At 36.0% G+C, this 15,840-nt stretch overlaps 1 protein-coding gene across 2 annotated transcripts in view; it reads left to right on the top strand.

Annotated features, from left to right (window-relative positions):
- Positions 1-3,810: 3,810 nt before the first annotated feature.
- The window catches only part of LOC145693138 (uncharacterized), a 73,080-nt gene continuing 61,050 nt past the window's right edge, over positions 3,811-15,840 (top strand). The window contains exon 1 of one of the 2 annotated variants that reach the window (XM_081768872.1): positions 3,811-4,217. The gene's annotated coding sequence lies outside the window, so the exon portion shown is untranslated. Of the gene's footprint in view, positions 4,218-4,260; positions 4,396-15,840 lie in introns of those variants that run through there. The other variant, XM_081768873.1, reaches the window with a different exon arrangement.

Here is a 15,840-nt window from a genome sequence, read left to right as displayed (position 1 = left end):
ACTGAATCAATCTTAGGTATATTAGATTCACCTGATTCGCCTGATTCAACCGATGGAACACTTGAACCGTCACTTGATGATTCAATTAGTTCATTTTTCATAGTTCATTCAACCTAAATATATTTCATTGTTATTTGACGTTAAATATGAACATCATTGAATTTTTAAATTTAAATATGTAATTATAACGTCAAAAGAAAAACTATTGTCCAGGAACTATTATATATAAAATAATTTTTCTCAGAGTATAAACACCTCATCCAGTTCCTTGCCAGGTGGTAAAGTGCCAAGGACCGACGAGACGTTACCACGTTGGATAGAAACTGATATGCGCTGTATTAGGTAAGATGTGGAGCGAACTTTGCTGGAAACACAAGAAATGAATTCAACCTCTCTAATGAACTCAAGACTTTTTGCACCCCAAGCCCCACTGGTTTCAATAACGATTGGAGTGAAAACAAACTTTTCGAGAAGGTTGTTGTATTTTCTTTGCTTTTCAGCTTCTCTGTGATTAGCAACAGCTCCAGCATTCAATACTGCCAGAGGAAGACTTGAATGAGCGTATGTATCAGCGCATGTGAAGTCCCACAATAAACATTTACCTCTCATCCATGGAACCAGTGTCATCCCATCCGGTCGCTTTCCATCCGAACGACAGCAACCAGAAAGTTCCCGTATTGAAGGAAATCCAGCTGTGTTGAAGGCTCGTAGTATTATATCATTTACAGAGGAATGTCGGTCGAATCTACCAGCGCTCTTCATGCATGAAAGGCCATGCAGGCCACGTTGGTTAACCTCATCCCCACAAGCTGGGCAGCGATGAGGCTCACAAACTGCTAAGCCTAAACGTAAGGCTACAGCAATTCGAAAGCTTTCATTTGACAAATGAAGGCCTAAAGGCGAAGAAGGTATCGCTATCAACCCTGCACCCGCTTCGGGAGACGAGGCAGCAAGAAAACTGGCTTTATCTTCCGGAACAACAACAGATTGTAACAAATGATTATGTAATTGACATTCAATTGGTGTATACCAAGATGACTGATTACACTTTTTGCTAATCTCTGGAAGGAAGGCTTGTATCTGCTAAGCTTGCCCACTTATTACATCCTTCTTGAACAGAACAATCTGGGTCAAAACAATAATCCTGTGGAAGGAGAGCTTCGATTAAACGCAGAGATCCGTGGTATGACGCTAAGAATGTAGGAATCGCCATATCCACAGCTCGTCTAATATCAAGACCTCCCAAGTCAAATTATTTCACAAGATCTTATTCGCTTTTTCAGCAGTTCATCTCTAACATGCTAAGAGTCGCAGTACGTAAAGGGTGCCACAGTTCACATCCTCAAGACATGTTTGGCTACATATAAAGTAAACAATGCAAGACGATGCATAAGGCGACTCTTAAGAAAGAACGTTAGTGTTCTACATCACAACTCCTTTTTCGGCATCACCTTATCAGCTGATTTGTCTTATATACATAATACTATATGCAATTGTATCATACAGTATATACTTCTATTTTCATATTTATATTGTCAATGTAAATAGAAGCAATAAAAAATATCAATACCAATATTGAAATACTTGTATGTTTTTGTAGTTTCAATCAAATCAAAAGATAAGATGATCGGGGATAAGGGCCGTCTTACGCATCCTTTTGCATTGTTGCTTAATATATGGTCAAACTTGTCTTGAGAATGTGAACTTCCGCACCTTTTACGTACTGCCAGTAGTGGCGGTTTTAGCCCAAAAATTGAAAAATATATGAACACTAAAAAGTACAATAAAGAGTAAATATATGTTCCACTTTTTATATTAATGGTAAATAATTATTCAATAAACAGCACCAACACTACTGTAAAAGTAATTTCCTACTGTCATTAATCAATGGGCATATGTATACATACGCGAGGGAGCGGGCCTACCCAAAATTAAAATCCTAAAGCAGCCCCTGACTACGAGCCTTAGCATGTTGGAAGTGAACTACTTGAAAACTGAATGTAATTTTGTTGTGAAATGACTTAATACTAGACAGAAGTAAATTTGTTTTATCTTCGTTTCAGCTACAATGTCAAACGGCTTTCTTGCAACTGAGTCAATCAATTTTCCATTTCTCTGCAGGTAGATTTTTTAAAATCACATTCATTTTTAGTGAAATAGATGTGAATAACACTGTTAATAACAGACTGTATCTAGTTATTTTTTCGAGAAGAACAAGTAGAATAATATCTAAAATTTATGATAAAACTTAAAGAAATAGTTATTCTTCTTACAGAATCTGTTAAAATTACTAAAGAAAAATTCTCTTGAAGAAATCCCTCCCTGTACAGAATTCATAGTCTCGAAAGATCATTTAAAATATTTTCTACAAAGTGCTGGAGAGCCTTTAGGCAGAACGGAAGACAGTATTAAAAATCTTGCTATTTTGGTTTTTAAAAGATTTTGAATTCTTGTTTATAAGTGCCAATAGAATAAAACAACTTACTTTCGACAAGATAAATTTTCGAGCAAAGCACGCAACGCAAGATTGAATGGAAATCAACCTTTACAGGGATGTGATCGTCACAACAACGTTTGATCAATCGATTGCCAACGATTTCATCTCGACTTCACACTAAGCATGAGATAGTCGACGCTAACTGGCTCTGGCTGGGGAAGAAAATACAATGCAATTGTTTGTTGCATCAAAGAATTTTAAAGTTTCTAAAAATAATAATAATAAATAAGTTAATTAAAAAGACGATAATAGTATACGACCTTAATGCAAGATTGCACCCCACAGATTTTTTGAACAACCCCCTAAGTTCAAAATTCTGAATAAGTCACTGTGTGCAGTGTAGTTAATATAGGAATTCACCAATTTTGTACTTATATTAATAGAACTATTTCATAATATTTAAAAACGTCATTCGGTCAGACAGGCAAACTCCTCACGTGTATGGCAGAAAACGATAGGATTTCCTACGAGAAATGTTGTAACATTTTTCCGAAGATAAATTCTATGATATTTCCTAGGCTTTATCTTGTTGTGTATAGAAGGCCCAAAGTCCAGTTTATCGCACCACTCTTCTTATAGTGATAAATCTTTTCCACCATATCACCCAAGTGACTGTTTCTTTTATATTAGCGAACAATATACATACCGTAGTTTATCATCTCCTCCAGTACGCTCTAAGTATACTTTTCACTCTAACTATACTTTCCACAACAGTTCGGTGAACGTCCTCAATCATGTCACTCTTCTCCGAGAGGGTTGACTAAACTTCATCTACACTATCATTCCCATGTTTAACTGAAGTGCTCAAAAAGTTTGGAGCCGGAGAAAGAAAACAAGAACAAAACAGAACGTGCCAGGAGTTCGACAGGGCGTTACGGCGAGTGCCTCGTGTGTGGTGGTGCCCTGTGAGGAAGAGACTTGAGTGGGATTTCCTATTCACCTACACTACACTTACACTTTCTTTTACATTTACACGTACGTGTATCCCCTTCTTTTTTATACTCTTTGTTCTTTTTCATTTTACACTTCCCATTTTCCTCTAACTTTTTGCCCTGTTCAACTTGGCTTTCAGTCCTCTTTCATTGTCTGAACTTCTTTCCCTATTTTGACCTTTTCCTGACTTTGACCTTTTCCCGATTGTGTCCTTTCTTCCCAATTGTGTCGTGTATTTTATTCAATTTTGTTCCTTAATCACAAATCCTCCGTGTGAGGTACACATAAGACAATTTTTACTCGTAGCACACAAGACTAGAGAGCTGGTGAACCTACGTGTTTGACCGGTAATGGTCTACGACAAGACAAGACAATGTGTCTTCTGTCTGCTATTTCGCAATGCTGCAAACTAATATTAATATTATATTTCAAAATACATGTCATGATGCTCTGTTGCCTTAACAGCTTTATTACGCATAATTTCAAAGCAATTGAATAAACATGTCCGAATACAATTTTCAAAAAGTGTTAAAAAATAGAATAGCGACAAGAAATGTTAGTATACGATCCTCCGGAGGATACAACGCTCGATTGTTCTTTTGCGTACAGTTATCGCGAGGTGTGAGATCATGGCAACACTGTGTGTGTACATACTTCGTTTGCATGTTAATTATCAGATCTACTTAATTTCGAAAGTTTATAAAAAGAATTTACTGTCACGATAATAATTGAATTGTACTCCGGTTAAGGTAGAACTTGTGAGCAACAAAATCACGGAAAATTGCAGGTAAAATTTGTGTTGATTTAAAAGAAAAGCATAAGAGTACGTACTGGAAAATAAAGGTAGCATTATCAATATGCAAATCACAAATTGGAAATTTTATGGGTAAAATTAAAAACTTGAGAGCAAGGATAAGCAAGATGTCATTTTTAACATCGTTTACCAACAGATGACGCAAAACAATGTAGGTAAAACATTCAGTAATGTACAAGGAATTAGTGTAGAGGTTAAGAATATGGTGCTGATTTGTTCAAAAACAAAAACCGTTAATTCACAAAGGAAGTTAGGTACTGATTAAAAATAGTCCGTCATAAATATTATAAATTTACAATTAAATTGAGAGAGAGGATATGAAAGAGGATTGTGCAGAACATTAAATTCTACTGTTGGATGAATTTTTATAAGTTAGGGAACTAATATTTCGTGTTTACGAATATAATATCACAAGTGTGAAACCATTACGACGATTATACTAGGATTAAAATGAACTAGTGCATATCAGACATCTAACTAACTTCCACCGTTGGAATATTTCTGTACAATATGGAAAAAGTGTAGTTACAAGTGTGAAACCATTACAAGTGCTCTAACCTACGTGATTTTATGCGATATCATGTTTTTTGTACTATTCTCGTTTATGCGCGTACCCTTTATCGCTGCCGCACCTGCTCCCTCCGGACGCGCTCTCGAACTCTCCCTGCTGTACTCCTATTTTGATTTGGTTAGATAGCATTCTCAATTTTAATGGCCACCTAGTACCTTGCAAGTCATCTTTAGCCACAACACTCGAAATAATTATTGAAATATTACGATTCTTTCACTAATTGTCTTATTGTCCTCCGAAAGATGTGCACTCGGTGACATGACATTACCATAATATGGATAGATGAAATTCAAGCGGAAACGAGAAGTAATTTTGAAAAGTTACAATTCTTTTTTACAGTTCGCATATAAATGCAGCGTCCGGGTGTGTGACATAAAAGCTACACTGCAAAAAAACACTAAGCAACAGGTGCTAGGTATCCACTAAAAAGTACGAATGTTATGTAATCGAAAAAATGAAATGAAATCTTTGAGTTTTACGTCCCACGGTTATGCCGGTTAGGCTAAAGGAGACGGTGATGATGAATAATGAATGAAATGGTGGAATGAAGAAAGTGGGAGGAAACGGGAGAACCCCGAGGAAACCCACGCACACGGTGTTTGTCCACCACAAAGTTCACTTGGCGGGGGCTGGAATCAAACCCGGAACCCCAAGCATCAGAGGTGAACGCTCTACCACTGAGCCACGGCGACCCCTGTTATGTAATCGAGTCAGGACTAGACGAACTTGATGGGCTCGCGCGGATGTGCTTCTGAAAGGAGCAGGCCCGTCAGCGACAGTGAATATAAACATAACGAGCGTAGTGAAAACACGTGGGTTTTCGCAGTAATACGAGTTGCAATAGAACTTGTAATGGTTTCACACTAGTAGCACTACACTTGTAAATATAAAATACAGTTTTTTGTATGCTGTGCAGAAATACTTCGCCGGCAAAAATAAATACAGTCATCTTTCATATACATTCGCTTAATTTAAGCGTCATAAGCACATGTAATGTTTTTTTTTACTACTAAACCCAAATTACAGCCGTATTACTTAGTATTTAATTCTGCACGTACAGATATTTGTTTCTTTTAAACATTCATTCCATGCAGAGTATAGAATTTTACCTGTAAATTTTTCGAAGTGTGATGTGCCTAAACTTGACCAGCACTGCTAACGCAAGTTGGTTTGTGTGTTATGCATAGTTTTTATGTACACCTACACGTCCGAACGAGTTTTTATAACCGTAAGGGAAAGTCCTCGTAATACGTATCTGGACCCGTAAATGCAACTCCTACGTAACTTCTAAAACATTGCGATATATTTTGTGATGAAATAATTGCATATAACAGAATAGCACGTGATTGTTCCAGCGCACATTAGTTTGTATGCATATTATCAATCTATACACAAATATTTGGGCGTATGCCACAGTAAAAACCGTCGAGAACGTCTTAGGGGGTCATTTAAAGCAATAAAAGTGCTTTTTTTTTAATTTGACGGACTATTCTTAATCTGCACCGAAAATTATGTTTAATTAGTTATTTATTTAACTAGAACATAAAATCATCTCGGAATATAGTAACAGCGTTAGAAATATAATAACTTCATAGGCATTAAAAACCTGTAAAATAGGCACTTAAAATTTAAAAAAATAGGCACTAAAGTGTAACTCGAAATAATGAAGATAAATACTCAATACTATTAAAAAATAAATTCAAGTCACAGATATGTTCAAAGAATATAGAGAATATAGAAACATACCTATTTCTTTTAGTATATACAGTGTGCGGCAAAACAAACAGTACTGAAATTCCCGTATGGGTGGCGCTCAGATGCTATGTGGTATGAGCTGGGATGCCACATGTGTGCTCAGTTGTGTGTGGACTAGCGTAGTGTGCAGGTGCGAAGATAATGTACTGTACACAACAGAGGAGGAGGTACTTATTGTCGAGCAATATTTCCGCTCGTACGGTGTGGGGCAGCGTCTCACTGCAGGAGATTAGCGTAGACGTCTACTGTATTGCTCTGGAGTGCTAGCTATGGCATATGAAAATGAAGATTTCATCAGTAACATATGGTTCAGTGATGAAAAGCCATGTGTACTTTAATCGCCACATCAATCGACAGTTGATTATTGACCCTGTCTTGCATGATTTATGCGGATTTTACTGCACGAAAAATCTGTCGTTATAACAACAGTGGATGCAGCAAGACGGAGCTATTGAACGCACTGAAAGTGACTCACTTACCCTTCTGCTCACAAGAATTTGGACATCGCTTGATTTGCTGTGGAACGGATTTTCCATATCCTTCCCACTCCCCTCATGACTCCAGATGCCTACATACGGGATATGCTGAAGGAAGCAATTTTCCGAACAGATAATTTCCTACCACTATACCGGAGTTAAGAGAAAAGATTTGGTCATTTGCTTTGTCATTCCAGCAAGCAAACCGTGTTCACTAACATGTTCATCAATCTACAGGACCGCTATGAAGAATATGTGCAACGTAATGTTCAACATTTTGAACACATGATGTACAGGAATGATTCCTTGTAAATTTACAATATGTGTTGAATACCATTTAGTTGAAATCCTTTTGACAACTTTTCTTATGTTTCGTTATGTTGTACAACAAATAAATAAATGTCAACGATGTGATTTCAGTACTGTTTGTTTTGTCGCATAGTGTATATATATATATATATATATATATATATATATATATATATATATACACAGTGGTCGAAGTGAGACGGTATGCGGTGGTATGCCATACTGCCTCTGGTTTTTCAGTGACCAAGACATACCATCACTGAAGAGTAGATGCTAAATACCTTTAATAAATCAATTTTTATACACAGAAATTGACGAATAGCTTTGTATGTTAAAGGATTTTATTTCTTATGTAGAAATAATTTCTAAGTTGAGAACACCGACATTTTTGTTACCGGTATCTTTTTCCTACCTTTTGTACTTAAATGTTCATCTAGTTTATATTTTGATGTGCCATATTCAATTGTTTCTTTCGTATGTATCTGTATCTCTTAATTCATATAAACGTCGTCTTTTGAGCATGGGCAGATTTAGGGGTTGTCTTCTGTAGGGGCGGATCTTCCGAGGATTTGGAATATCCTTCATTCGAGTCGGGGGTCTGGGAGTTTTCCCGCAGGAAATTGTTAATATAAAAACTAGGTTTCTGTGCATTTTCGTTTATGATTTTCTATAGTACAGCATAAGGGTATTTTTTTTTTCTTTAATTGTTTCAGAAAGTTGTTGGAGAGGGATCAAAATATCTCCATGTCTCCCCCGTAACTAAAGAGAAGCTTTCCAGTCATTATGTACATAGAAATGCAATATTTTAGGCAACATACCGTCACTGTATTTCAGCATTTAGATAAACGGTGTAATTTAGATTTGATTTATACACACAGGAGTTCATACCATAATTCACAGGTACACACAGGTGTTTAATACCATCTGTCCAAAGCGAATTCAGAAAGGAAGCGAACAACTGAGCAATTGCTCTACTATTTGTTTTTGGCAGTCCCTTACATGTTAGATGAAATATTTTGGGCTGATGTTTCATTGTACCGATTACAACATTAACAAGTAACCGTCCCGCGGCATCAGTTGTTTCGTCAATCGAAACTCAATTCCTTCCCTCTAATTTCTTTCCTAATTCTTTCAATAACACCCGAATAACAACTGTCAACGTAATATTTGCGCAGTGTTGGCTCACTCGATACCTGTTCACCTGTGTACTTTGACAAGAAAAGAATCATTTTTTAATTTCCAGAAGTATACCTGGTTCTATCTGCAGAAAACTGAGACTGTCGACTGGTAGTAGCGTACTAGGTAATCAGTGAAGGTTTTGCTTAATTTTTGGTTTTTATTTGAAGAAGATTTATGTTTGGCAGTTTATAAGTGTTGCGTAACGTGATTTTTTTCCGCACAATTCACTGTCTTTTCACACAACTTGCAATAAAGCATGTATCCGTCAGTTGTAAATACATCACAACCAAAAATCATCACATAATTATTTAATTTACTACTCAAAGATGTGTCTTCCTTTAGGCATCTTGAGAAAAGCTTCTTTTGCTCACAAAACCATGCATATACGATATTAGAAACCATACGGCCGGTCACAAGACGAACACTATGCTGAATTGAGAACTTAGAGAACGTTAATTCTTTTGTGTATCTATGGAATGCAACTCTGTTGCAAACAAGAGGAACTGGGAGGGTAGAATGTAGATCATACTGTGTCATTGCTTTCGAATTCATCCTTTTATTGTAGTGGGGTGAAGCTTGACCTTGACCTGCCCATAAGTTAGTTTCTCTTATTCTTATATTTTTATATAAAGAAGAGGTAGAATCCTTTCTTGAAATATGAACTTGTATATTTTTCCCAATCAGGTTTTATTTTGAAGAAAATGCATAGAATAGGCAGCATTAGGCACTAAAGCAATTATTTAGGCAGTAAATGGCGAAATAGGCAAAATAAAATTGACTTAAATTGAAATTATAACCTTCTATATAAACTTTAAAACGTTATTTTTGATCGTGTCTTTAATATTAAAAAATAGGCATTTTGCCTAACATCCGGTTTCTACTTATGATGGAAAAAAAAAATATGTAAAGGACGGGAAGATTGATAATCTAAGGGCTGACATTTTTTAGGGAAAGGAGTTCGGCTAAGGTGGCTAGTTAGCTTCCAGGGATCTAACCGAAGCTGATCAGTCTGAGGAAGGAGGACGGCTCGACGAGAAGGCCGATAAAGTCCTAATAGACATGGAGTCGATGAGGTCCGAGGTTGATCAGATCGTAGGAGATGGAGTGGTCAGTATAAAGGCCAGGTGGACGATTTAGCTGTTGATGTTAGGCAAGCAGTTGAGTGAAAAAGTTATTGATGGCGCGGGAGTCGACAGGAGATCCAGGAATACCGAGGAGATGGGCGAGTAGCTCAATCGTAGATTGTTGGTGGTCGAGGAAATCGACAGAAGCTGAAAGGGCATAGGGAATCGTCTGGTGGTAGGACTATGTGAAAAACATAGGATGTTCCTTTTGCGCAGACCGGGAAGAATGTTGGGAAGGTTGCGATTGAATTATCGAACGTGTCGTTTCATGAATTTCAATGTTCTGTTGTCTTTGTAGTTAAAAATAACAGTTTAGCATTGTAATATCTTTTTGATGTTTTATGTCGTTCGCTTTATGTAAGTTTTATTAATGTTATGTTGGTACTTGAGAAGCTACGTTTCTGATATTGTTTGTATCAAACATAAGATATATATTGAAAAGAAATGTTAGGAGAATTTTTTTGAACAAATGTAGTAAAATAGTTTATGTATAGATTTGGTCACGATTTGGTTTTCTGAATGCCTATCAAGAATGTTAGTAAGGTCGCGATTGAATTATCAGGCTGGTGTTCCATAGCAAAAGGAGGCGGATGATTAATGAAAGTCAATAATAATGAAATTAAATTCTTTGTGCTCTCCCACCGGGAATCAAATCCTGGATCACGTGTACCAAAGGCTCACATGCTATCTTTTCTCTTCAAATCAGGGAACTTCTATCACTTTTTGCAGTTCTGTGATCTTGTTTATAAACAGAAAGATGTTAACAGCGAAACGATGATCGGTTCTGATGTTCTTTCTTTAATATTCCTTTCTTATCCCAGTTCAACAACTCAACACATATTGAAGCAAAATTATAAAAAAGCTTGGATTGTATAGTATGGCCCTATTCTCAAACTGCCCGCTTTTTTATGTTAGATTTGCTGCCATAGCTGGACAAATTGAGTTCTTTTTTTCTTTTCTCAAATATAAATTGAGCTCCGTGGCTAATCGGTTAGCGTACACGCCTTTGGTGTAAGAGACTCGGGCTTGATTCCCAGCGGGAACTCGTGGGGTTCGCATTCCACGTTAATCAGTAGGTCCCGTCTCATGTAGCCTCGCTGCTGAAAGGGACGTTAAACTCAAAGTCAACTCACCTTAAATATAAATTATTCTATCAATATTTCTGTATTGCAAATTTAATTTGCATTGAAAATGGATAAATCTATAATAGTATCTGTTTTAAAATACTCTTTGTGTAATTTGGGTGCTTCTCAATGGAAACGTAAGTGCTCAAGTTAGACAAGTTTCACTGTATACAACTAAGAACACAGTGGCAATTCCAAAAAAATCATGCAGTAACAATTATTCTTAGTAAGAATACAAATATGTATTTTACAGTTGATTGACGAAGTTTGTAAGGAATTTAATGTGTACTTTTAGAAGTATACCCAGTGAAAAAGGAACCAAAATATCCAATATAATTCGCTTCTCGATTTGATCTTCATAAGGCCAGACCCTGACGATGAAGCTTGCGATACCCAAAGCAAGAGAAAATATAGGAAAAGGAAAGGATAAAATCAAACTACATTTGCGCAAGGGGGGGGAGGCTGGGGTAATAAAAGACAAAAAAAAAAGTTCTAGCACTTCCATTGATTTCTTGAGGAACTAGAAAAAAAAATATATGTGATTGTACTAAAAAAAATGAATTATTTTGTTGAAGTCAGGTCTCGTATTACCCCTTAGGGGTAATAAAAGACAGGGCTCTCACTGCTCATACAAATAGAATAGAAAATGAGTAAAGGTTTTAAAAATCATCTTCAGACAATTCTGAACAATTTACTATTTTCAGATCTGAAATATGTACATACGTTCCCGAAATATCAAGATATAAAAAATGAAACATAATAGTTCGTTCAGAAAATTTATTTGCCTGAGTATTAAATATCAAAAACCATTGAAACAAAGCATAGTTGAGTTTTATGAAATCTAGGTACATCGTGGATAAAACTGACACTACAAAATAAAAAAGAATACTGACAAGAAATTTTCTGAAGAATGTCGAAAATGTCGAACTTAAAAAATAAAGTGCCTAAATTCTTTATACCGCATAAGAATGAAGAAAATATACCGCATTTTAAAAATACTTTTAGCTAACTTAAATGGACTGAAACAGTTATTAAATTGTAATCATATAAGAAGAGAACATTGAAAAATATTGTAAACCTATTGTTGACGAAATTTTATGTAAAATGTATGTAAAACTACATTTTCGAAAAACATGTAAAATAAATATTAAACTTTTTACGATGTACAGTAGAATGAACATATGAAAAATGTACAGAAGAGTTTGGAACTGTTATTCTAGCCTATGTAAACTTCAAGTTAACATTCAAAAACAACATAAATGTAATTTAAACTTAATATAACATAATTATAGCAGGTAGACCTTATTTATTATCTTAGGCTGGATCACTTAAACAAACATAGGAAAAGGTATAGGCCAAAAAAATAACTGTTGGCATATAGGTATGAGTTTAACAGATATAAAGAATAGTCCTACAAACACCTAGGCCTACCAGAAGAACAAGGGTCATTTAATCTTCCTGTTTTGGTTTCAAAAGTCCCTTTTTCACTTTACTATAAACACAACAAATTTTTGGAGCTGTTCCCTGGAAATCTGGAATGGCCCATTTCCCTGCAGTTTGATAGGCCCATAAAACACAAATCTGGATGGCATTGTTCGAATGTCATCATGGGCAGGCCAATTGAAGCCACTTAGTTCTTTTTTCAAAAATTTAACTTCGCACAGTCTTCATCTGGGAAAGCAATAACCCTCCCAATATACTAGTCAAGATCGTAATACACGGCATAATACATTTCTAAGCAAGGTTCTACTCTGGTTGGATTAATTTCTTCTGGCAGACTTTTATCGGATGATGAAATTAGTTGATCCAAAGCGCATTCTTTACTGTCACTATCTATGCACAGGCCCTGACTGGATTCCGATTCCGAGGATGCACTGACTTTGCGTTTTTTGGGTTGAGGTTTCTTGCTTGGGTAATCTTGGCAGTATCATCTAGTTTGCTATATTTGGGCTGCTTTTCTGAACTTTCTCCTGTAGTTGTCACATTTTTGTGTCTTTGCATATTCAGCCCTTTTAATCCTCTCCATAACCTTTTGGGATGTAGGCTTTCACCCTTGTTGTTAGAAATTTTTTGCGCTTCCCTGCCAGCTTTGGTGTAGGTGTAGATGTCATAACACGTTCAGTAAGTTTCAGCCGAATAAAGTTCTCGAACGAGGTTAAAGGCTGTACATAATTATCTGTTTGGCAAGATGATGAACTTCCAAGTTTATGTTCCTGTTCGATTGGTGTAGCTGGAACTTCCGTTCAGGTTTCACATATTGTACGAGATTTCGATAAAGCAGGATTTGCTTTTTTTTAAAAAAATAAATAAATAAATAAAAGAGAGAGAGAGAGAGAGCTGAAGAAGAAGGTCTGGGTGTATTGGAAGGTGTCACAGAAGTCAGTGTGGCATTATTGGAGGGTGCCACAGAACCATCTTTTGAATCTGCAGCTTGGTTAATAGCTTTAAATCTCTTAAGTTTTATAGGATTGTAGGCATCTTCTGGAAACCGTGAAGCATCTGCTGGAAACAAGGCAGTGTGAAGAAACCCTGATACTAAAAGCCTTGGATGGAAGTGCTCTTTCCACAGGACTTTGATATTCTTTGAGAACTCTTCTTTTGGAAGAGGAGTGCCTGGGTTTTTTCTGGTTCCATTGCACCATTAGATTATTCCAAGCACTTTTTAGAGGCTTGAAAACTGTCAAGTCAAGGGGTTGCATAAAATGTGTTATGTTTGGTGGAAGTTTGATCAAAATCACATTGTTATCATATGCCATTTTCATCAATGGATAACTGACATGGAAAGCAACACCATCAAATAACAAAATGATTTTCTTGTTGCACTGCATCTTTGAAGGGATGTTCTTTAAGAACACTTCTGAAAACCAATTAGCAAAGATGGTTTCTTCCATCCAGCCTTTCTTCTGCTGTTCCTGGGTAATCATTTTCAGGAATCCAGGTACTCCAAACGTATGTTCCAGAGAAGATAATGAAAGGTGGCATCTTTGTACCATGAGCAGCACCACCAGCTAGCACAGTCTTCCTGAACCAGCAATATTCTTTGAAACTCTTTTTGTACCCTTTTTAGCAATGACATGGACATCACGTGGGTCATGTGCAAATGAAGTTTCGTCACAATTGTAAATGTATTTTCCATCGCCTTCTGCTAACTTTTCTCTAATGTATAGCTTCTTGATATCCTTATAGAAGCGATTCACTATAAAGAGGTCTGCGCCTCTCAATCTCTTGGTTACTCAACTGCTCTCCCTTTCGGATTCTTAATTTTGGGTGCCTTTTTAAGAATAAGCTAAACCAGTCATTAGAGGGCTTATTATCATTCCACCTAGACTTCAGTTTTCTGTAGTCCAAGAATTCTTTCACCAAGTTTAACATTTCTAATTTGGCCAGACCTTCTCCATGTAAGGCACATGTTTCCAGATACCTTGCAAGTGCTGCTTCTTTTTTTTTTGGGGGGGGGGGGATTTCTTGCTTCCGTCCAGCTCCAATTTTGTCTTCAGGATTTTTGTAGTGTTTGCCTAGTGTTGATGGCGGCATTTAAAATTTTTTTGCTGCTGTTCTGATTGATGCTCCCTTCTTAACTGTTGCAATTTCTTTCTTCATATTTTCTGGGTCGAATTGACAACGAATATTTTTTGTTTTATATTTTTTTGGCATTTTTAGTTATTTCGTTGTCACTGCTTTTTGGATAATACTTAGCCCTACACTGTCTATTCACTGTTCATCTATTTGCACTGCTTTTCGGATTATACTTAATCCTACACTGTCTATTCATTATTCATCTATCTGCACTGCTTTTCGGATTATACTTAGTCCTACACTGTCTATTCACTGTTCATCTATCTATGCACTCAATAAGTCTCTATTTCATTTCACACAGCTGAAACAAACATACATATATTAACAAATAATGCTCTATCAACTTGCCAAAGTAGAACTTTTTCTATTTACCTTCTATATATATAAAAATACGAGATTACACTCGTCACATGCGCTAAATAAACGTAAATTTGAGCTGGAGTAATAAGATACAGCTGTCTCTTATTACTCCTTCAAAATTTCTTAAAGAGGTAATACGAGACGCCCTCAATTGACCTGAAATGCAGTGTTTCAGCGATTTTCAAAATTTCTCATCAATCTTTGTAGTTTTAGTCACAAAGTTACATAGCAGTCATTTCCACGTTTCTAACTCACTTTTTACAATAAAATTTTATTCTAAAAAAGTCAGGAACTTCCATGATAAGTTCAAAATGAAGATATTTTGCATAGTGTGACAACAACGTAAAAACTAGAGATGCAAAAAAGCCGGCTTTTTTGAATCGATAGTTTTTTTCACATAAAAAGCCGGCTTTTTTGGAAAAAAACCGAGAATTTTGGAAATTTTGGCTTTTTTCATTTTCATGATTTTTCTATCCAAATAGCTTTCTTATAGTATATTCTATAGTTAGATAAGATTTCCACGACCTGAATGCCATATTTAGCTCTGTAATTCACCATCAAGATGGATGGAGCACATATTTTACGAATTAAAGCTAACATGAAGAATGTAGTATTTGAGGGCAATTTTACAGGTTATTTAACTTTATTTTAACTTTTGAGTTATTGACATTTTTTTCCTTCTCTAGATCATTTTAGTTTGTCATCCGTGTTTCATTTCTAAGAGCTTAGTACTCCAGCTTCTAGCATGAAAGTTAAACTTACGTTTTTCTATATATCCGTCAAAGCATACATTTTTCAATATGTCCGTCAAACCGTATTTCCACATTTCTGTTATACTGTAGTTATGCAATGATTTAGCAATAATTTTCCAGATACAACCTTGAATACCAATTTATACAAATAATCAATAGCGGATTTAGAAAAGTACTTTGGGAGCAGCTTGAAGTTTATGAGTACAGGCATAACTAATATTTCGTTTCGTTTATATGTTTAGCAATAATCTTCCGGATACAACCTTGAAGATCATTTTATACTGAGAATCAGTGGCAAATTTAAAAAAGTGTTTTGGGAGGGGTTTTCTTACTACTAATGTTTAGTTTTTCTAAACATTCGTAATTTTTA

Source organism: Thermobia domestica, chromosome 8 (assembly GCF_964235325.1).
Source record: "Thermobia domestica chromosome 8, izTheDome1.hap1.1, whole genome shotgun sequence".
Taxonomy (NCBI): Eukaryota; Metazoa; Arthropoda; class Insecta; order Zygentoma; family Lepismatidae; genus Thermobia; species Thermobia domestica.
This window is presented reverse-complemented; position numbering and strand designations above follow the sequence as displayed.